Source organism: Mirounga leonina, unplaced genomic scaffold (assembly GCF_011800145.1).
Source record: "Mirounga leonina isolate KUSES-001 unplaced genomic scaffold, KU_Mleo_1.0 Mir_115, whole genome shotgun sequence".
NCBI classification, from domain to species: domain Eukaryota; kingdom Metazoa; phylum Chordata; class Mammalia; order Carnivora; family Phocidae; genus Mirounga; species Mirounga leonina.
Window position 1 is genome coordinate 43,230,095 of NW_023270268.1, and position 24,286 is coordinate 43,254,380.

General features: G+C 37.9%; 1 protein-coding gene across 1 annotated transcript in view; it reads left to right on the top strand.

Moving 5' to 3' along the window:
- The first annotated feature begins 426 nt into the window (after positions 1-426).
- The window catches only part of AGTR1 (angiotensin II receptor type 1), a 47,372-nt gene continuing 23,512 nt past the window's right edge, over positions 427-24,286 (top strand). The window contains exons 1-2 of the mRNA XM_034996490.1: positions 427-757; positions 10,768-10,852. The gene's annotated coding sequence lies outside the window, so the exon portion shown is untranslated. The remainder of the gene's footprint in view (positions 758-10,767; positions 10,853-24,286) is intronic.

Genomic DNA, 24,286 nt, shown 5'->3' on the forward strand with positions numbered 1-24,286 from the left:
TCTATTAATTCTTCCTTAAATATTCGGTCATATTTTGTTCTTTAACTTTTTCTATTTTTATACTTTTAAACATGCACTCTGATAGCATGTCCAATAGGAGGCCATAAATGTCCAGCCTTTCACTCTGTAAACCTGAAATTAATATATGGTATCTATGATCCACAACAGTATTGTCAAAGTTTGAGTTACAGGAAAGAGAAGTTCACTAATTCCTCCTTAAAAAGTTTTCCAAGTTTAAAAAAAAAAATAGTTGGGAAACATTTATTTCGGGCGTGAACTGTTTCTCCTGTTCCCCCAGCTCTCTCCCATTTCGCGACCCTCCCCAATGCAGAGTTCCGAACCACGTGCGCACAGATCTGATAGGTGACACTGGGGTACGATTGTGGCATCCTCCCGCTTCCGTCAGCATCTGGAGGGGGAGGAGGTTGGGCCAAGAGGGTCTCCAGAGGCGGAGCGGAGGAGGAGAGAATGCAAAACAGTGCCTCGTCCCTGGAACCTACGGAGGAGCAACGCCCCTCGCTATAAATTCAGAGCTGCCTCACCGCGGATGATTCCAGCTCTTGTCAGCCAGGGCCCCAGGCAGTGGCGACAGGCACGGCTAGCAGCTCTGTCGTGCTAGGGCGGTGATTGATGGGGAGCAGCCCAAGCGAACCCCAGGAGTGAGGGCGCACCGCAGGGACGCGGAAGCGGCGGGAGGAAGCCCCGCACCAGCGCTGCCAGCTTGCGGTCCGACCTGGGCTCAGCGCCCTGGGCGCGGGTGAGTCGACACCGACTCCCATGCCGGGTTTGGGGGCTGTGGGGCGGGGCCGATCAGTTTCATGTCAAGGCGTCCTAACTGCGGGTGCTGTGCTGGTAGGCTCCCGGGGACGAAGGAGAGAGCGAGCTTAGTTCTGGCCGGCGCCCACCGGGAACTGGCCGCCCTTCCCCAAATCAGGTGAGGGGCGCCTGGGTTGCAGGGAACAATTTGAGACTGTTCGCTGCGTGCCCCCAAAATTTCATTCCGATTTGACCAGACTCTTTTGAGGACAAGCAAGATATCTTCAGAACTGGGATGCAACCACGTAAACTTTCTTCCCGAGGCTTTTCACCAACTCTTGTCCTTTCACTGTCTTGAGTGAGACGCCGGTATAACTCCGCGGGGCGTCCATTTAAAAGTTGTGCTATTTCTAAGGTGAAGTTCAGAGTGTCCCCAACCTCCCCCTCCGCTTCCAAGGCAACACCCCAGCACAGCTCATTTCCCCCTCACCCCTCCCTGCAAACCATACTGATGGGTCCTTGGTACTGGACACCGCCCCCACCTGGAGCAAACTCTTCCACCTTCAGGTGTTCCCAGGTGCCCTTTGATTCATCAGATTGGCAAGGGGGAGAAGCCGGGGCGTCTCCACACCCCAATCCCCACAGCCCTGGCCTGTACACGTTTGTAAGAGAAGCTCTTTTTGGCTCCCTTCCTCCACACCACCTCCTAGCATCCCATTCTTCAATTCTCTTAACTGCAGCCCAGTCTTTCTACACTGCCAGCCTGCTACTTCTCCCCAAGACCTCAGCACGTCTTTCCCAAAGCGTACCCTGCCCCATTGTCTTTGCGCAGCTAGTAGAGACCCCGCTATTAAACCCAGCTGGGGTTTCTTTACCTTTTCTTTGTTTTCTGGTGGTGTATCAGAAGTCCATGACAGGCCCTCAAAGCCCTCTCTTCTCAGTAAAAGTTTGGGTGCTCCTGTTCTCCTGGGATCGAATTTGTGACTTAGCTACATTTATTTCTAATGTCATTCAGAGAAGAGAAAGTAACAGTGAGGGATGTAAGAAATCTGGGATTGGACCGTTCCGTTTTATAACTTTGTTGAGCAAATTGTTTCTCCTAAAGGTACCTCATCCCCAACATGATTCACTTGGTAGATACCATCTGAATGTCCTGGTTTATTTCCTTTAGCATAAGCTGTAACCTTTTGTAAGTCTTCTCTAACAAACTGCTTCTCTGTCTCCTGCTGTGCTTCCCTAGCTCTAAAGACCCCACATAGATAATCTCTAGTTAGGTTGTGGTGGATTCTGCCACCCTCACAGGCAGACAGTGGAGGGGCAGGGAAGCGCCAGGAGCAGGGAATGGGGAGACCCACTTAAATGGCTGTGTACTATTAGGAGAGTTATTTCACAACTCTGAACCTCAGGTCCCTGCCCTTGAGGTTCCCTCCAGTGATAAAATTCCTTGATTCCTTTTGTTTCCTAGTTATTTGCTTAAAAAATAATAGTCTAAAATAATTACCCATTTAGCCCATGTTTGGGACTCTCAAAACTCTTTTTTTTTTTTAAAGATTTTATTTATTTATTTGACAGAGACAGACACAGCGAGAGAGGGAACACAAGCAGGGGGAGTGGGAGAGGGAGAAGCAGACTCCCTGCCGAGCAGGGAGCCCGATGCGGGTCTCGATCCCGGGACTCGATCCCGGGACTCCAGGATCATGACCTGAGCCGAAGGCAGTCGCTCAACCAACTGAGCCACCCAGGCGCCCTCTCAAAACTCTTTAAATAACTGTCCTGGTAAATTATCTATTCTGAAAATCATTGCGTTTCCAGGGCTGGCTCCAAAAGTCCAACTCCCTCCCCCCCAGATTATGGCTGGCAGTTCCCATAACCTGGTTTATGTACTCAGGGAGTGTACCCCCAGTTGCCAGGTCTCAGCATTTATTAAAGTTTCACAGTTATTAGTGTCAAATCTGTCATCTCCTCTGTCTCTTTTTTTTTTTTTTTCTGACTTCATTGTTCTTTGTGCCCATCATGAAACCTCCATTTCTGGTAAGGCTCTTCTTTGACTTAAACTGAATCAAATGCTCCATCATCCAACTCAGAAGAAAGCTGGTTTTCTTCCACTGGTTCCACTGATGCCAAAGGAAGACTTAGCTTCCTTGAGATGTATAAAGTGCCTTTCAGTCACTTTTGCTTCGCCAATGCTCCCCATCCCAAGAGTTCTAAGCCTAAATCTTTCCTGTCACTCTCTAACCCTGGTTCAGTGTTCAAAAAAGAAATAATCTGTGGATTGTTCAGGTTTCTTACACTGTGGTTTTTTTTTTTTTCTAGTTTGAAGTAAGAAGTGTGTGTGTGTGTGTGTGTGTATGTGTACATTTTTTGGTTTGTTGCAGCTGCTTATTACTGTTGTTGCTACCATCACTAATTATTTGCCCTATGCAGGAGGAAAAAGAGTGAAAGAAAATTTAATCTGCTACTTACCCAAAGCCCCGGTAAAATACTTAGCTGAGAGAAGTCTAAATCTAATAGTTTAAATGTATGATGCATGTTTTCTGTAGTTTTATCTGTGCCACCACATCCTTTTCAAGCAAATAACAGATTTGCTGTATTTTGTTTTCAAATTTGTTACAGGAACCTAGACTAAGTCCCATAACACCTGTATGTTTTGGCTGCCTGATGCAGGCTCCCAGCCTTTAGCCCCACACTCATTAGTTTACCTAGTGCTTTGCCTGCTCAGTCATGACTGGGCTATGCCAGAGAGTCTCCCAAGTAAGCTAGCAAATTAAGAATTTTATTTAGATGTTTGAAGTAAATCCAAGTGTTGTAAAGATTAGAAAGCTGTCTTAAAGACACATTGTGGCAAATAACAAATATAGAGCCAGACAGGCAAACTATGACAAAGCAGTCAAGGCCAGGTTAGGAATGCTCTTCTCCCATGTTATCTAGTAAACTGGACAAATCACCTTTTAAACTCATCGCCACTGAAAAGTGCTATTATTTTTCTTCAAAATAGTTCTAAGCCATCCCTTTCAAAACTGCCTAAAGTCACTGGATTGCATGGTTTGTGTTCCTTGCCATGTAGTTACTTATTAAAATAGCGTATCAAAGTTCCCATAAGCAAAAGTAAGTTTTGTTCCACTTCCAGCCTAAATTTAGCTGTCATTTTACTTTTTTTATTAATTATATGAATTTTAACTACCAAAATTCAACTTTTCGATGACTTAATATATAAAGCTATCTTAAATCAAGGAGTGTCTATAGGGATTTAAGGTAATAGTCAACTGATTTGACAAATAACTACTGTTACCCTATTAAAGCTCTAAAATACATCCAAAATAAATCACAGCCAAAAAAACAAAAAAATCAACAACTAAAGAGCTATACATGAGTTATACATTTGCCAAATGTTTTATTAGTCAGTGGTTATTTTAATGAGAAATTTGACAATTGGAAATAGAAAACAAAGTATAGTCATAGAAATGACAAGTGAATCTTGATATTAGTCATTGTATTAACATTGAAAGTTTTGCTATCTGATTTTTTATTCTCTGTAGCAGATGGTCACAAGGGAAAACAATTCCTTTGAGAGTTAAAATCAATCTTTCAAATATTTTACTGACAGAATTCACTATATGCTGTAAATATCATGACTTCTGTATTTTACATTATTCTTATAGCTCAATTTAGAAGTTTTTATTTGTCTGGTTCCTAAATAGGTGCATCATCCAAATGTCTTAAGTAGAAATAAATGTCTAGAATTTGCCAGAGATTACCAGTTTCCTTCCTATATCTAAGACTATTTTAAATTGTGTTGCTAGTCTCACATTTAATTACTTTTCTAACATTTAATAGTTTAGAAAATGGGTGAAGAAATGGGGTATGCTTTGTTTTTCCCAATCACATTGTGCCTTCATATTCCAAGTCCTAAGTCTAAATGTCCTTAAAATTTTAAATCATGGAATTAATAATCATTCAGTTTGGGTCAAGTTTTATATGATTTCTTGTTCACTTTATACACATATAAGCTGTTTTATTCTTCACCAAATGATGTTAAAACTTATTTATATCAGTGGATTTAAGTACTTTGAATGGTTAACTTCAGAGTGAGAATACTGGAGAACACACATATGATTGTGTACTATTAAAAAGAGTTTATGGGGGCACCTGGGTGGCTCAGTTGGTTAAGCGACTGCCTTCAGCTCATGATCCTGGAGTCCCGGGATAGAGTCGGGCTGGGAGTCTGCTTCTCCCTCTGACCCTCCTCCCTCTCACGCTCTCATTCTCTCGCTCTCTCAATAAATAAATAAAAATCTTTTTTAAAAAATAAAATAGTTTATGATTGCTAATTTGCTCTCTACGATGTCTTTAGATATTTACCAATTAATATTAATCAAAGCTCCTCTATCCACCTTGGAAAATAAAGAATTGTATGTATGAAATGTATCAACAATAGAAGATATTACAGAGGAATTACTATGGATCTGAGTGATATTAGCTCCTTAAGAATACTCAAGTATAAAAATGGTCTTTGGCCTAGAGAGATGTTGGTCAAGCTGAGTACATATTTGGATATGAGTCTCTCCAGGCATCTCCGTGACACTGGGGTGGGAGGCCATTTTAAAACAAGCCTCGGGCGCCTGGGTGGCTCAGTTGGTTGGGCGGCTGCCTTTGGCTCAGGTCATGATCCTGGAGTCCCGGGATCGAGTCCCGCATCAGGCTCCCTGCTCAGCGGGGAGCCTGCTTCTCCCTCTCACCCTCCCCCCTCTCATGTACTCTCTCTCATTCTCACTCTCTCAAATAAATAAATAAATCTTTTAAAAAAAAAAAAAACAAGCCTCCTTCCGTCCTACTTTTCATACCAGGTGAAATGTCTAATGTGGTCACATTGTTTGATTCCAGCCACTTCCACAACTTTCCCTTCCTTAAGGGAGTATACCTCCTTTGATAATATATGCACCACATCCAATACTAAATGCTCCACAAATCACTTTCTTGCTTGCTTATTATTTGTTTTCAGCTAAAGCCATGGAAAATGTTAAATACATTTTTCAGATCCCTATATTTTAGAAGAGATACACTAGGGAGGAACAATTTTCCTAACCTCCTTGAGTATAGTATCCTATTAGACACAATAAAATGACTTGAAATTGATGCTTTACTCTTACTAATTGGGGAACTAACTACTATTTTTTAGTCTAAAGCTGTAAAGGCAAGGGGAAAGTAGAGGAAAGAGTAAGAAAAGGAGAAACAGAATAAAAGTTGAAATGGCAAATCAGTGGTTCTTAGGGCATTAGGGAAAAGGTAAGGCAAGCATGCTACAATTACCTGGGAGGCATTTTAAATCCGTATATGTTGTCTAAACTTTACTTATTCCCATTGCCCCTACTGAGAACCACTGTACTATAAATTAGGAGCAACCATCCACAATTACCTCAAGTGTCAAGGCAAAGATCAGCATCATGGGCATCATGTGGGAGCTTGTTAGAAATGCAGACTTTCCGACTCAACCCAGACCCATTGAATAAGAATCTGCATTTTAACAAAATCCTCAGGTGATTCAAATGCACAGTGAAGTTAGAGGAGTCCAAGTGTATAACACCTAGGCCTTGTTTAGGATGATTACCTAGGGCACCTGGGTGGTTCAGCAGTTAAGCCTCTGCCTTGAGCTCAGGTCATTTCCCAGGGTCCTAGGATCCAGCCCCACAGGGCTCCTTGCTCAAGGGGGAGTTGGCTTCTCCCTCCGCCCCTCCCTCTGCTCATGCTTGTGCACTCTCTTGCTCTCTCTCTCATAAATAAATAAAATCTTTTAAAAAATAGAATGATTACCTAGAGGTTATTTTATTGGCTTTTTAATAAACTAACATTTTGACATAAAGCTAACACTTATTGAGCACAGGTAATATGCCAAACACATTCAGCCTTTAGTATTGTTTTTATTTAATCCTCACAACATCCCTATGAAATAGGTACTGCTTTATCCTCATTTTATAGATTAGGATACTGAGTAATAATGAGATAAGTAACTCACCCAAATGTGGTAACTGGTAAAGATTTAAACACAGGAATTTTGATTCCTGTGCTTTTAGCTGCCACCCCACACTATCTACATTTGGCTGCCTGCTTTTTAAGGCCTCCTAATTATTTGAGAATTTACTTAACATTATAATTTGAAATCAAGTTCTGTTTCATCGAAAAAAAACAAGATCTATTCCATTTTAAACATTTGCCTGTCCTCTTACCTTTAAGTGCAATAATAAAGGATTCTAGAAATTCCTTCTTTAGTTGGAAAATAAATACTAAAACTATAACAGCTCATTATTTAAAACTTAAGATTTGATATCTCTGTGTTTTCTCATAACTTACCTAAAATTTACTCTTTTTACCTTTTGGTGTTCTGATGCTATTAAAAAAAAAAGTTTTCTCTTGAACAAGTGATTCCCTACCTACACAAATTATTCAGCCTTCCAACTCAAATTATAGAACACTCTTTCAGCTTTAATATGAACATTTATCTACAAGCATGGTTCACAAAACTAGTTGAATATAGTTACTAATCAATCAGTCGGCAAGCAAATGGTGACTTCTTTTAAGCCAGTGACTCCCCAGATGATTAAGCCTCTGAACAATTTCTCCTAGTGCATGTAGATTCTCCAAGAGCTGTCAGTTGGATCTGTCCAAAAGCCTGTTGTTCTGACAGGGGCTCATTGATGTTGATCAAAAGACAGAGGTGAGTCTGGGTTCCCTGTGATCATGTTTGAGAGGAGAGGTGTGTCAACATGACTGAGCAGCTACAATTTTCCCAGTGATAAAGGGACTTCCTTGGGAGATGGAACTTCACCAGCTGCTTAGATCTGGAACTTTAGGTAGCACTAACAGTACAGTGTCTAATCTGTAACTTATGGCTTAGGACACAATGAACCCAGGGCTGCCATAATGCCAAGTTGTACGGGCCTAGCAGGGCGGGAGTGCCCAGGAGACATACTGCACATAGCAGCAGAATTCCTTAGAGCTAATAAATGATCAAATACCAGTGATTCTCTTATGACCCTTTACAGTCCTGCTGGTCTCACTGAGCCCAAATACTCGTGACTGGCGCTGCACAGAATCTGCACCAGGTTTTCTTCTAAATAAACTGAAAAACATAGCATTTCTCCCAGTAAACGTCATACATTTATACCTTTATCATCACATACACTTTTCTTCACTTTTTGACCCAAACTCTTCTCGTTATCCAATTCAAATGCATTTTACATGCTTCTAAATCTGTGTAGTATGCCACTAGAACAAGAATATTCCATTAACCGAGCTTTAGTAATCTTTCTGTTCAAATGATGCCACTTCACATAAAACACATTGTACCATGATGGATCCCAGCCCTTAACCTTCACACAGTTAATTGCTGCTACTTTATCAGGAATGGAAAAGAATCGGATGTGATTCCTACGTAATGATTTCTTGAATGTGTTCTGGCATTTGATCTACTGGGTTAATCGAATAAATTTTTAAGAGAACCACAAATCTATTCTTTTAAGTTCCTATTAGATTAAGCCATATGATGGGACATTATATAGTCATTTTTACATATTTAATAATATTTAATAGCAAGGAAAGATAATCATAAGTGAATAGAGCAATATAAAAACATAAATCATGAGAGTGATCCAACGTGTGTGTGTGTGTGTGTGTGTGTGTGTGTGTTTGGGAGATTCTTGTCAAGCTGCCATTATGGCCTTATTGGGTCATTGGTATTCTAATGAAAATAGTTACACTAGCACTGATGTGTGGTTAAAATCACTGATATATTTTTTAAATGTCTGCATCTTTGTAAACCAGATAAGACTAGGAAAAATATATAACAAATCTTAAAATCTTTTAAGAGTTATTAAGATCAAGGCTAAGATCAAAAGTGACTTTTTTCTTTCCCTTATTTTTTGGTATGTGCTTTCAAAATCTCTATTACTTTTATACTTCTTACTTTCTGTTTGTCTCAGAATATCTATTACTCTCCCTCCAACTAACTCTAGATTTCGGATCTTTAGACAACTGCTACTAACTCTGTAGAGAAGGATACTGGCAAATCCGACGCTTTCTCTGATTTTTTTTTTTTCCTAAGATACACTAGTGCCTTACAGGAGTTCACAAGGTTTATACCATGGTGGTATTTCTTGTAAGAGAAATAATCTTGTGGGAAATGTCTTATTGCCATAACAACAAAACCACTGAAATGCAGGGCTAAAAAGAGATTCTTCTAATGCCAAAATCATTCCAAATAAGAATGTTATATTAAAGTTGGTATACATTGTGGTTTAAAAAGTAACCTATACTATACCTATTGTCTTTTTGAATAACTCTTCAGATTTAAAAAATTTCTTACTTAAATATGTCCCCCAAATCCATAATGAAAATTACTGGTTAATTTGGCTACATAAAAAATTAAAATGATCATATAGTAAAAAGGACCATAAACAAAGTCAAAAGATAAACAGGAACTTGGGAAAGCTATTTGCCACACATTACATGTAAAATGCTAGTTTCCCTAACATAACATAAGCTCTTTAAAATGAGAAACAGTGAACGACCCAATTGAAAAATGAGCAAAGGCCATTACTGGGAAAACTAGTATAAGAATAACTACAAAAAATAAAAAAATAAACTCAACTTCATTCATAATTAAAGAAATGCAAATCAAGACAAATACATACTTTTCATTTATCAAACTAAGAAAAAAATTTGAGATTTGATAAAAGCCAGGTTGTTAGCATCATATATTGGTATAACCTTTATAGAGGACATTTTTTAAGTATCTCTCAAAAACATGGACTATACAGTTTGCTTTAACAATCATTTTGAAACTTTTCTACTGATATATAGCTTTAAAAAATGCATATGTATAAATAGGATCATTGAGGCATGTTCTTAAGCAGCCAAAAAGGGAAACTGAAAAAAAAGAAGGCCGTAAGGCCCAGTAATAGGGGCCTGGTTGAATAAATCATCATGTATCAGTGCAATGAATGAAATATTGTATAGTCATCAAAATAAATGAGGCAGATGTATGTATACAGTATAGATAGTTCTAGCCATATTAAGTTTAACAAAAAAGCAAAGAGCAGAATAGTATGATGTATAAAATGAAAAAATATGGATATACACATTTGTATGCATGTGTGTGCTTTTTTAAAAGTCCTAAAAGGGGGCGCCTGGGTGGCTCAGTCGGTTAAGCGTGTGACTTCGGCGCGGGTCATGATCCCAGGATCCCGGGATCGGGCCCCGCATCGGGCTCCCTGCTCAGTGAGGAGCCTGCTTCTCCCTCTACCTCTATCTGCCACTCTGCCTACTTGTGATCCCTCTCTCTCTCTGTCAAATAAATAAAATCTTTAAAAAATAATAAAATAAATAAAATAAAAGTCCTAAAAGGATACATATGGAAGTGTTAGTAGTAAGTACCTCTAGGAAGTGGAACTGAGAGACCATTACAGAAGGCTAGGAGACATGAAGTTTTATTTTTATACTCTTTTATAACTTGACATTTATGCCACAAGCATGTATCACTACACTGAGAAACAAAAACAGACATACAGAAAAAAAGATCTCTTAAAAAGATTTTTTTTTCAATTCTTGTGCAATAACGCTTATATAGGTTTATATTAAAAAGAATCATCAAAGTTTATAGATTCACAAGTAAGTAATCTATTATGATATTTCTTATATTAGTAGTTATGTCTACAGAAGTGTCTTAGAATAAGATTGCACTATTTTACCCAAAAACATTGTTTTTCTCCTCTAGTGTGTATCTACAAGGGTATGGGGGAAGATGTTGACTATAACCAGGAAGAAGATGAAATCTCATGACAGACTGCCACTTGGTACAGCCTAACTCTCCATAAGGACAAACACATCCTTGATATGGGCCAAACGGTTTCATTCCCTTCAAAAACACATTCCAGATGTAGTGTTAATACTTACTCTGTCAATTAAAAAATGAAAATCTGACCATATTCAGTGAATCCCATTAATCTTTTTTCTTTTCAGATTGAATACATGATAAATTGGTCTCAAATGGCTGGGGTTTCATCTGAATAAGACACGAAAGCCATCCCAGAAGTTCTGCATCCAGGTAACATGTCTTACACCTATAGCACTCTATCTGTCAGTGGTTTTTCTCTAATATGTCAACAGTGGAGGTAGCACAAGAAGCCACATACACCATTGTCTAGAGATAGAAACAGAGGAAGCAGAAAAGAATGAAATTCCAGTCTTATCTCATCCCTTTTATGCAGCTTAAGAACATATATATTTATATAATTTTAAATGTAAACAATGTTAGAATTACCATGATATCCATCTATTAATGTAAACCATGTGAGAGATTTGCAACCCCTTGGCAAGGACCTCCTTGTGGCCAGTGGTGGATTGTTCTTCATACTATGTAGGGCTTTCAGAGAACCAGGAAAGAAATGATTGTGTTCTCTCCTCAGCCACCCAATGGGGGATTTGGGCTCTATGAGGCACTCACTTCCAGAAGCACATGTCCAAAGACCATATGTCCAAGGACCATAAACCTTAAAACTTGACCTGCTCACCTTCAGAAAATCCAGATGTCTCTGAGTCTCATTCTTTCAAAAGTTTCCCTTACTCCTGTAAGATATAGGCAGAAGGGCAATGTGGAATTGGAGACAAGGTACCCTTTAATACCTACAGTCTAGCTCTCTAGTAGGTATGAATCCCATGGAGTCATGCAGCTGGGCATTACACTCAGAATCTGAAGGGGCAGCGTTGGTAATCAGAGACTGCTCTGTCCTTCTATTTCCTGTCATGTGGCCCTGCCTGATATTTTTCATAAAAAGACTCCTGGATTTTCCAGATTAAAAGATTTTTTTCTCCTCACAATAACTCAGCTCAAAGAACAAGTCCTCGACCTCCTAAATTAACAGGGGAGACACTCCCTAGTCCCTCCAGGGAGAATAAAGAGAATAGCTTGTCCCCTTCTCAATATATTGTGATTACATTTTATCAAAGCATAAGATAGATAGGATAGGTGGTGAGTGGGTAGACAAATGTTAGAGGTGATTTTATTCTTCTTTGTTCCGTTGGCAAATGCAAAACAGTTGCTGGAAGCACTCCACGGTGGTATTAGGAAACTATTTAGGATTGCTTTAATCTTGGAGACAAAAATAGTAACATTCTACAGAGTTCTGTCACTGGAAATCTTTAGGTTTGGGGGGTTTTTTGTTTGCTTTTTCGAGGTGTAGTTAAGCTTAGAAATCTGGGCTATACATGTTTTCAGCAAAAATCCAGCTCTAGAAAAAGTACATTGAAATATATGTCCTAAATAGGAAGCTTTATTTTACATCCAAAGAGTCCTGAACAGAAGGAACTCTGTCCATAATATTCCATCAGCCTTATAACAGAAGAAGCAAGACAGTGATCGGGGGGGGGGGGGGGGGGGGGGGGGGGGGGGAGGTTCCTGATGGAACTGATTCTGTGAACAGCCTCCCTTCTCCTGTTTTGGAAGCTCTCAGTTTCTAACAGTCACACATTTGTAGCAAAACTTTCAAAATAATACGATGTTTTGCTTACAAATAACAAAACAGTGAAAAAAAAACACTATAATCTTAAACTTTTCAAACCATTAAGTTACAGATGAATAGGCAAAACATGCTTAATTCAAAGAAGTTATTTTTTGTTGGTTAAAGAACTGATGCTACACCAATTCTGCCACTAACTAGCAACTTTGCTTTTGGTTTCTTGTAAAATAATCTCTAGCGCCCCATCCCAATCCATGGGCACTCTACTGAAATACAAAAGGTGTGTTCAGAGTTTCTGAACGTTGCAGTGCCCATTTTACCAACTTACAACTAAAGAACTCTGACCTCTTATTGATTTAAACCAGTAATGTGTAAACAGCACTTCAGAGCTTGTTTAACAGGACCAAAAGAATTTAAGTTGAAATCTACTTAGGACAAATGAGGAAAACCAGGACATTTAAAAGAATAAATAAAGACCATATTCAGTGACTTAAAATCTGTAGACCTGCACTGTCCAGTATGGTAGTCATGTGCCATGTGTGGCTATTCAAATGTAAATGTAAATTAATTATCATTAAGTGAAATTAAAAATTCAGTTCCTCAGTTGTGCTAGCCACATTTCAAGTATTCCAATAGACACATATAATTAATGGCTACACTGTTGGCCAGCACAGATTTACATTTCATAGAAAGTTCTAGGATACTATGGCTGTAAACAACTTACTAATAATTGAAATGGACTTCCATTGTTACTTGGTAAGAAATTTTTATGCTCTTTTAAACTTATTTGGAAATTTTAAAGTATTTTTTAAGGGGCGCCTGAGTGGCTCAGTTGGTTAAGCGACTGCCTTCGGCTCAGGTCATGATCTCAAGGTCCTGGGATCGAGCCCCGCATTGGGCTCCCAGCTCAGCGGGAAGCCTGCTTCTCCCTCTCACACTCCCCCTGCTTGTGTTCCCTCTCTCGCTCTCTCTTTCACATCAAATAAATAAATAAAATCTTTTTAAAAAAAAAAAGTATTTTTTTAATTCTAATTTTCTCAGCGGTACATTATTTAGTATATAGTTTTCACAGTCCTTTTTTCTTTTTCCTATTTATTTGCATGTTAAAATACATGGTAGTAAGTATCTCATGTACTCTTCTAAGGTTAGATGTTCTTGTTTACTTAAAAATCATGAGAAGAGGTACATGCAATTATATTGAACTAATATATAGCTGTTGGTATTTTTACCTGCATCATTGACATCTCCAAGTAAACAAAACTAAAAAAGATGTAGGATCATTTCTAAAGACCCACATATTTTTTTGTTCTTTATATTCTGTGAGATTTTTTTCCTGCAATGATAGATATGTCTCAATTGTATTGACGTAACTACAGATGACTTAACATTTTTTTCAGAAATTGAAGAGCCAAGCAAAATAAGTATTAGATGACTTATTTCTTTTTTTCGCTTTTTATAGAAATGCACAAGATATTAGAGTCTCTATTTTTGTTTCCAAATTATATGTATCACAGAGAACAGTAGTTTGTTTTCAATTTTTAATTAATATGATCACCACCTGTTATAGTATATTCTGAAAGTTCTTAGTCACCATTTTTCCACTAATATGATCCCATTATTAAAATGTCAGTCTCAATTACTTTCTAGTCACTTATACCTAGTATTCAATTACATTTGGTTCCTGGGCTAATGGTTGTGTGTTACACAAGGCAAAAAATTAAAAACAAATTTGTCTTTGAGTCATCGAAGCATCAAGGATTTGAAATAGCTATATAACTATGAGAAAAGCATATAAATATCCAGCCTGTATTCCCTTTACACATTTAATAGTATTATTTTTCAATAAAAGCATATATAATAAAAGTTTGCACCCAGTTTGGAATTATCAAGTATGAATCCAAGTCTTACCAATGAAAAAAAGGCAAAGCAAAGGGTAGTCATTTGAGGGGTGGTTCCTACAATAAACAAAAACATAGCTTTCTTCATAGAGTAACAGGTTTACTCCAAATAACCTATTATCTACAGTATATTCATAGAAACACTGTTCCTAAGCTTGAAAAATAGAGCTAGGTATGCTTAGCACATAACTGACCATACAGGAGACTCAAATTTAGGTTACTGTTAATATTTTTAGTAATTAAAAGAGTTCAAAGAATTAGCATCAAAATGTGGAGGTTCTGTTTTGCTGGCAGGGAGAACCTTTGACTAGTACCAAAAATATTGTCATCCTTCCCCTTCAACTAGTCATTCCTTTTAAGACTTTTAAGAAGATTTAGACATGTAGGAAGCATTTTTTAAATTCCAGAAAGTACAAGATATCTTAGAAATGTAATAACACAACACAGATCTGGTAAAAGGTGGTTATCTGGAACTAGGTCTTGGGCACCTTTTCAGAACTTAAGTGCTAGGAGGCTCTGGGACAACAAGAAGAATGTCATACTGCAAGTCCAAAATCCAGTCAGGAACAGCCTTCCTCCTCCTCTCATGTAGGCAAGGCCAAAAAACTTCTACACACAGCATGGGTCACCATAGAAAGCAAACAGAGCTACTGTAGATAAAACTAGGCAGTGGGTAAAAGCTAGACCCTAAACCTTGGCTCCTCAGTGATGCTCCCAAGTCAAAGAGGAAGAACAAAATGGGCGTTTCACTGCTTCTGGTCCCTCTAGTATGGTCAGTGTGCACAGCAGGAGGATAAAACAATTGTCTTAACAGTGTAAAGCAGGAAGTCCAAACTCCTTTGGCAGTGTGAAAGCAGTGCAAATTGGAGTCACTGATGACAACAGCTTCTCATGTGATATATGTAATACTAATAGGTCAGCCATATTTTATTTGACTCCAAAACCATTAATGAGTGCTTGTCTTCATTTTACAAAGAACATATTTATCTATACACAGTTGAACAAATAGGGAGCTTTAAAAATGAACCTATTTGTGAGAACCCACTGCCCACAACACATCAGCTTGGTGGGACAATTGAAGTAGTAGTAAGCTCGTCTTAGATTTCTGCTAGAATTTAGACTTAATTAGATGGATGAATTAGACAGAACTTACTACCTGAATTAAAGAGTGAAAAATAGAATATGTACCAATTAAGTGAAAGAAAATTCATACTATGAATAAAACAATAAATGTCAATAAATTAAAATTTTTTATTTTAGCTTCCTTAAGATATATGACAAATTTAACAGACCTAATTTAACATCTCAAAATGAAGAGATCTAAGTAAACTGTTTATGATTTTTATCTTCTTAGGAAGATGTTTGACATCTTTAATTTTCATATTTAATCAAATTTTTTTCTGTTTTCAGTTTCTATGGTGTCACTATCCATCAACTCATATTGGTTGAGTGTGTGTGTGTGTGTGTGTATCCCAAGAGAAAGTAATTCTGCAATCCTCCTCAGCAATTCATTCTAACAATGAAGAACCCTTAAGCTAAACAGAATAATTCATTTCACAGGAAACTTTTATTCAATATGTATAATTAGTTTTAGTTAACTTTATTAATGAAATGTCGCAAATCAATTAGGTTGGCAATAATCAGATGCTGAGGACCCAAGAGGGGCCATAACTCTCACAAGAGGGGAAGGTGATATACAATTTAGTTGGGAAGCAAATGTAATTAGATTTGATCAGTTGAGTATTCCTATCCTGATGTGGAGTCAGGCACATACCCAGACCTGAGTACATAGTTAAAAAGAAGTAGAAAAAAACAATGTGACTTAGAAAATGTCTTCATGGTCCTGTCAGCCACGTACTGACAGCTAAAGTGGGCCTTTGAAACCACAGGTAGACACATTTTCTTCAGACAGTGCTATCTTTTAAATTAATTTTTCAAATCCAAATGCCTGTAAGTAGGCAATATATAAACTTTCCTGTTTATCACAGACCCCATCGTTACCTAATGCCTTACAAAGGTGCTTCATATATTTATTTAATTGCTCAAATCTTGAGGACATTTCAGTTTAAAACTATTGTGATCTAGAAGTTGGTTAATCCTAAAGTTTCTTCCTCAGACCCTAAAATAAAAATATCAAATAAAATGTCATGATACGGGCGCCTGGGTGGCTCAGTTGGTTAAGCAACTGCCTTCGGCTCAGGTCATGATCCTGGAGTCCCGGGATCGAGTCCCGCATCGGGCTCCCTGCTCGGCAGGGAGTCTGCTTCTCCCTCTCCCACTCCCCGTTTGTGTTCCTTCTCTCGCTGTGTCTTTCTCTGTCAAATAAATAAATAAAATCTTTAAAAAAAATGTCATGATAGTAAGAATCCTTCTGAATGAGAATGATATTAAATACAAGTTATTCCTACTTAGGGTTGTAGTTTGCAACAGATTCTGCTGTGATTCATGGAGTATTTCTGTCAGATACCTACATGCCAGACACTATTCTCAGTCCTGAGGACAGTGTGAGCTGTAGACAAAAACCCCTGGCCTCAGAGAACTTATATTCTGGTGCATATAGACAGAAAAACAATCAAGTAAAATATGCAATATGTTACATGACATGGAGAATGGAAATAGAAATGAGAGGGGAAGGTACAGTTTTAAAAGGGTATTTGGAGAAAGCCTCCTTAGTAAGAAGGAAGGAGGAACTCTGTGGACATCTGGGGAAGGATTCCTCTAGGCAAAAGCAAAGCATAAAGCAAAAACAAAGGCCCTAGGCAATACTATGCCAGCAAATTCAAGGTACAGCAAATAGGCCAATATCCTTAGAAACTACAAAAGAAGAATATATAACAAAAGAGAGATCAAGTTATTGAAGGATAGCTGGACTAATAGGTAGAAACTGGAAACATTAAGAATGGGTGCTAGAAGAGAAGAAACAAATGGAATTTTAAACCTAAATGATTTAAAGACTTAAAATGCTTTGAAATGTAGTGAAATGTTTCCAAAATGGAAGATTTTAAAAAGAAGTCAGGTCTGTGATTCAATCCCCAACAGTTAGTTCTGTGGCTATAACTTGAACTCTAAATATTAAAAATGTGCATTTGATGTCAGTTCCTCCTGGACACCCAACTTATTTGTTTGGGGCCTTTGGTTTACTCCAAAAACACTTTGCCTATCACTGACCTATAATCCCTTGTCTCTGGGCCTGAAAGTAAAACTCCTCAAGTAATAAAAAATTGGGGGTACACAACATTACCATTAGATTCTTTTTAGTGAAAGCTTTGCCTTCTTAGACAAATATACCGGTGACCTTAACAAATCCCAGGGATACCACCAAATGTAAAATGATTTCATATATTAGTTACCCCTTTTCAATTATTTTATCTCCAAGTCCAACAAAAAGAAAATTCTAAATAAAAAGATACATTTGGGATTGTAAATGCGGCATTCATCCACATAGAACAAGGAATAAAATTACTTAATGAAATATTTCAAATTCAACCAACTCTAAAAATGTAAGATAGTCTGAATGAGAAGAACAGTCCTGACTTTGCATTATATTTTAGCGGTGTTGTTTTCTCATAATCCCCATGCTTTTTTCCTATCCTGCTACTGTTCAAGATTTCCTAATGAGGATTAGGGAACAAGTGTATTTAACAATCTGTATTTGCAGGTTGGAAACAAGAAAATGAAGACTAATAGTTTCTCTCCTGCTAATTTGATTTTCTACAGCTCCTCTCCTATCAGCATAGGCAAAGGACTTAGTAACTATTTCTAGCAGATGGGGCCAAGGAAAAGACAAGCATCTGTGATGTCATGCTTCCCCCAAATGGGCCAGCTGCCCTACAGGCTTCTATTAGAGACTTCCCCAAGAGTAATAAATGAGAAGTGATCATGAACAGAATGAGAAAAAAAAAATGCAACTTCCTTTATTCTAGAAAAGCAATACCCAATGGCTGGTTAACAATGCTACAGTAAATGTTTTTGTACATTTCTTTTGCATATATGGAGAGTCTTAAGGTATGTACTCAGAAGTGGAAATGATGATCTGATTTCCACAGTGGTGGTGATATGAGATTCCTGGAAATGGGGTTGTGCTGAGTTGACAGAAAGACGTAGGGGTTCAGTCTTTAACTGCCAATGTGTGGTTGGCTCTCTAAACTGAAATATGACCCCAAAACAACTTCTTCTGGTATACTTCCAGGTCCTAGGGCTAGTTAATAATACAAATGGTTATTTATTGATAACTATACAGGAATTTATTGCCCAGTACCCCGCATATCAATGAAATTCCATAAAATCAGCCCAGCAAGGAACGAGAACATATTGAGAGTATACAACACATAACTTTAAATGAGAGGTTTTCCTTTTTTCACACAAAAACATGAAAGTCAGTTTGAACTGATGTGGACTTCTGTCCAGGTGAGTGCCTCTGATTTCAGAAAGCATGTACCTCTTTTGTAACTCCAGTGTGTCCTTGGAAAGTGCTGCATAAAGGCCAAACTGCCAAGTCTAGTCCTTCTCTGAGGAAAACCTTTTTAGTTGTATGTCAGTAGCTGGTCTTTGTTCTCTTCAGTGCTCATTGCAAAATACAGCAATTCTAATTCTAAATCCCAATAGTATTGGGAAGACAAGTGGAGTTAAAATAATGCCTGTAATTTAATCAGTATTTGGTCACTAATAAAAAGCTAGTTAGTCACAGCTTCCTTCCAATCCCTCTCCCACAGATTTCTCTCCTGAAAGGAGATACTTACTATACAGCATTTTAGGGAAAACAAACTTTCCTCAATTGCTAGGGCTGGAGTAATGAAAGGTTTGAAAATAGTATTTTAAGCACGATCACATTTTTTCTTTCCATTCCCTGAGGTCGAACAGATTCTTAATTTCAGTTTTTCAACTTCCCTGAAAATAATTTCTGTCTCTACTTACCTATTTCAATTCAATATTTTATCTTCTTAATCTGGTAGACTCACAAATTTAAGTCATCATGCAGATCAGAAAAAACCAAGTGAGATGTAAAGCATCTAAATGGCAAATCTTCTCACTCAAAAAGCTAAAAATAAAAAAAAATCTCAATCCAAGAATGAATCATCCTTGAAATTTTCCCAACTTGGAGTTTAGTTTTATGGGTGAAAACTTTGGGAGACCAGTTTGGGAAGCAACCCAAAGCAAACAGCCAGGTACTATTACATACACATAATCTTTAATTTCCCACAACAACACTTAAGAAGTAGCTATGATTGTTGCAATTGTATTATATTGCTATTTTATAAATGTAGACACACAGCAACAGAGAAAACAACATCCATTAACTGGACACTTACTGGATCAGGCACTGAGTTAGTCACTTTATCTGCATTTTCTTACTTAATCCACCAAAAAGCAAGGAAACAAACAAACCCTATAGGCTAGGTTCTCTTATTGGCTTCATTTTTTTCACGGACACTGAGCCTAAGGGGTCCACTTTGCTAACCAATGTCAGCACCGGAACTGGAATTTGGGACTGACTTCAACACCCTGGTTCTGACCATTTCTTTTCCACATGTAACCCTTCAAATTCTCCAGAGGCTGATATCTTCCTGCTGTTGCTTTTCATTAACTGCTACATCATCAGCATTTGTTTTTACATATACCTATGTAAGTGAACACCTTGTTAGTATTAGCTTATACTGATACAGAGTGCAAGTTTAAGCTAGCATTATTTTGAATAGTAGGAGAGTCCAGAGCTCTGAAAGGAATTTTGAAGATAGAGTAAAGCAGATATTTTTCTGTCACATTTCAGTGAGAAAACTGTTAATTCATATGCCACCAGCCAGACACAAAAATGCAACAGGAAATGAGGAAAAAACGTAACTACTTTAAATAATGCAGTCTGTGGTACAAATTAGCGTACTGTGAATTAGTTTCCTTCTGCTGTAGAACTGATCATTTGGATTATGTAGGCAAGCAGGGTAAGACATTACTAAAATTATCCTTGAATCCTAGCTTTGAGATCTATGGAAGACACTAGGCAATTTGCCTGAGAATACATAGAAAACACTTTTTAAAAGGATAGGGATGGGTTATTTCCCTCTCTGTTAAATATTAGCCTTTGAAATGAACCCAGCTGATCTGCTAAATAACACTTGCAAATTGTTGTGTCTTAATAAAGTGACAGACTGAGAGAAGCCACACTAGACCTGCTTATGCTTCTGGAAGCTGTACAGGCCAGGAACATTATGCAATAATGCCTTTTAAAAGAAGGGAGCCTTTTAGCCTTACACCTTGCCTGGCAACAAATGTAGCCACTTACTCCAAATGCAGGCATAATTACAATCTATGAAAATCTAGCATCAGAATCCCAAACCCCTGGTGCAATACACAGTAAGTTACAGCTTTTATGTCTGCAATATTTTCAACCATTCCATTTAAATATGTGAATATATGAGTGTGCTGTGTTTCAGAGAGCCTTGTTCTATAAGGTTATGGAAAGCTTTTACCATTATTAGTCAGGTATTCTGTAAACAGGACACACCACGTTTTTAGATTTCTGGAAGGCTCAGAGCCTGCAATGTTACTGGCAAAGGGCAGGCCCAAATGCACTACTCTAATGAAAAATCCCTGTGCAAACATGGAACACGGTGAAAACGCGAGGGACCCAAACTACAGTAGGCATCACTAACAATCATCACCTCAATTACAGCTTTAACCATGCAAACCTAGGCTCATTCGTTAGTTTATCAAATTACAGCAGAGCCTTATAAAGTAAGCCTGAAAGAACATTAATTATAATCTAATCTTGGATGGCCAATAAAAGAAAATATTATTTTAAAACCTTCATAAAAGTTGTAAAATCAGTGTCTTAAAACAGAATAGCTTTTGTGGAAAGAGAAAAATAAATGCTTTAAAATATAAGGTTAAAAAACACAGACATCTTAAAATAAATCAGGGAAAACTATTTTTCAGGAAATAAATTTTGTTCCTCTGATTTGTGACTGGCCGATGAGTTTTGAGTTTGAGTATGAAGCTATGCTCAGCTGTCTAGTGGAAATAGCAGGGGAAACAAGTTTTTCTCCTTCATTTCCTAAGGCGTGGTGATTTCTTATTCCCAGGTATTATGTCTTTAAAAGATTTGAAATCTTAAAAAATAGAAATAGATATTGAAATTGAGAACTGAAAGTCTCAGCTGGCTGGGTATGATTTTTTAAATAGGTAATACAGACCTCTAGTGGCTGAACAGTTTGAAAGCCTCTGCAAGGAAAGGAAATTACGAGGCAAGTGCAGGCAATTTAAGGAGGAGGGAAAAAGAAAAAAACAGTTACTAGTTAAAATTACTCACATTGCAAAAGCCACATATTTCACATAAACAAAGATAAGCACGTGCTTCAAGGGAATGTGAAACACCTGCCATCCTTTACGATGCTCCTTGATTCTCCGAAAATAAGCAAGGAGCTTCCCACCAAAGTTCCGGCAAGAAGTCTGGATCCGTATTGATTTTCATGCAAAAGATTAACATCCAGTTCATCTATTATATGAATGGACCCGACAGATATTTGTGTTATGTGAAATAGATTTCTTTTCCTTGGTACACAGTTTTGCCTCACTGGGACTCTTCTTCTAAATTCCCCATGAAAGAGCTCCCCAGGAAAATGCAAGAGATCCCTCACACAGCCAAAGCTGACCTGTCCTGTTCCCCGGTCTCTCCAAGGGCAGCCCCACGCTGCCACCGGAGTGGGCTTAGTGACTGGGGCCCTCTCCAGTCTACAGGGAGGGTAAACTGTTGGATCCATGCACAGGCTTAAGTGATTACTAAATATCCCTCTAGACTAGATTCCTAACCTTGAATGAATGCCCAAATCACCTGCAGAATCTTGAAATGCAGATTCTGGCTCCGTAGGTATGGATGGGCCCTGAGACTGCTTTACTAGTAAGCTCCCAGGTGGTGCTAATGTGGCTCATCCAGGACAGGCTGGGAGTAGCAAGGAAACTTTATAACATCTTTTTATTTTTTTAATTACACTTTTTATTTTTACTCATTTTTTCATTTTTTTAACGGCATCTCAAAATTTAATTTTTGAATTTATAAAGCTTTTTAAGTTCTCTTTTACTTGACTATATACAAGTATCACTGGGAACCTGTTACTCAAAGTTTGTAAAGATGATCCTACACTTTATTTTTTTAATTTTATTATGTTATGTTAGTCACCATACAATACATCATTAGTTTTTGATGTGATGATCCACAATCCATTGTTTTCGTGCTCCATGCAGTACGTGCCCTCCTTAATACCCATCACCGGGCTAACCCATCCCCCCACCCCCCTCCCCTCTAAAACCCTGTTTGTTTCTCAGTCCATAGTCTCTCATAGTTCATCTCTCCCTCCGATTTCCCCCCTTCATTTTTCCCTTCCTTCTCCTAATGTCCTCCATGCTATTCCTTATGTTCCACAAATAAGCGAAACCATATAACTGATTTTCTCTGCTTGACTTATTTCACTTAGCATAATCTCCTCCTACACTTTAAAAATGGATTCACTGTCATCTGTTTAGCTTGGTGAGTTCATGATGGTTGTGAGCACTTCTGTAAGCACTTGGTAGCCACAGTTAAACATCTGATTAGCCATACTGGGACAGTGGGTGAGATCAGGTTTTGTGCATGTTGAAAAACTACCTAAGGTCCCAAAGTGACTGCCACACCATAAAATCAGGCAGAGTAAAAAGCACAAGCTGAAACTATAAGAATCAACAGATCAGAGTAGAAAATGGAAAAATATATTTTTCAGGCAAATGTATTATAATTCCATCATCTAAATAATTTCCTATTATAGCATGTTGTCAACCTTAATTTTGAAATCCATAATTTTAGAACTTATGTCACGGAGTAGTCTTTAAAAGCCTCTTGCAAACTTTTAACATCTAGTTTCAAATCAAAAATAATATATTAACAAGCTGTAGCATGGAGGGAGTACATAAATTATCATCATTGCCCTGCATGAACAGTAATTCACAGGTTTGGCTCAGACACGATTTAGATGAAATAATTAACTATGTACAGTACTTAACAGTAAAAAAGTAATTAATCTAGCTGCCTCATACTGGTTTGGCCTAAATAAACATGCAATAAAAAAGCCATACAATTTTATTATTTTCTCACATTACTTAGTTGGAATTTTAATATGTCAGAAAAAATACCTTTCTTTAAAAAACATCACTTTTCAAATTTCAATGTACTGATTATAAGCTGAGTGAGTTCCAATATTTACAATTGTGGGCAGATGTTCTCAATTTATACTTATGCATTTTACTTCACAGGAGTTTGGTAAAAGTGATTACTTTAAGGTGAAATAAGGAAAAAAAATCAATTTTTTAAACAAAATTATACACTCTATTAATAGTACTATAATCGTGTGGTGGTATAGCTTTGGCAGAATGTTTCAGATAAACCTGTTTTTTGCCCCATGGGTTCTTGGAGGAGACAAGCTGCCTTTTGGCCTATAGTCCCTTTACCAGTAGGTCCACAGGTAAAGGGAAGGGTCATTATTTAGAGGGAGGGCAGCAAATAAGGCAAGTGTCCCTGTTTGGGCAAGAGAAAAAGGTTCAGGTGATTTCTTCTAGGGAGAAAGTTCATCCCACTCAGGTGCTGTGTTTTGTTTTGTTTTTTTGAAGTTCACTTTCAGCCTATGGATACTCCTTTGCCTAATCTCATAGACTATGACATGTTCTCCCCTATATGATTCCATCGATTAATCATTATATTATTATCCCCATTTCACAAATAGACAAAGAAGAGGAAAAGGCTGAGTAATCCTTCCAAAATCAAATAACACACAAGATATAGGGTCAAAACTCAAACCCAGAGACTTCTGTGTCCAGCCAAGATGGAGTAACAGGATTTATTTACCTTCTCACCTAAACAACATCTCTCCCTCTCTCTCTCTCTCTCTCTCACACACACACACACACACATATAAATATGAAACAATGATTTTTATATATATGAAACAATATATGAGGTGCAATGCTTTCAAGACAGTATACATCAGACAACAAAAGGCAGTAATCTCGAAGGGATGGGATATAAATGAAGTGAACCCTATGGTTGTCCCAGCTCACTGCCTGGGGATAGTTTCCAGCCATGGCACAAAGAAGAGCCCAGAAGGA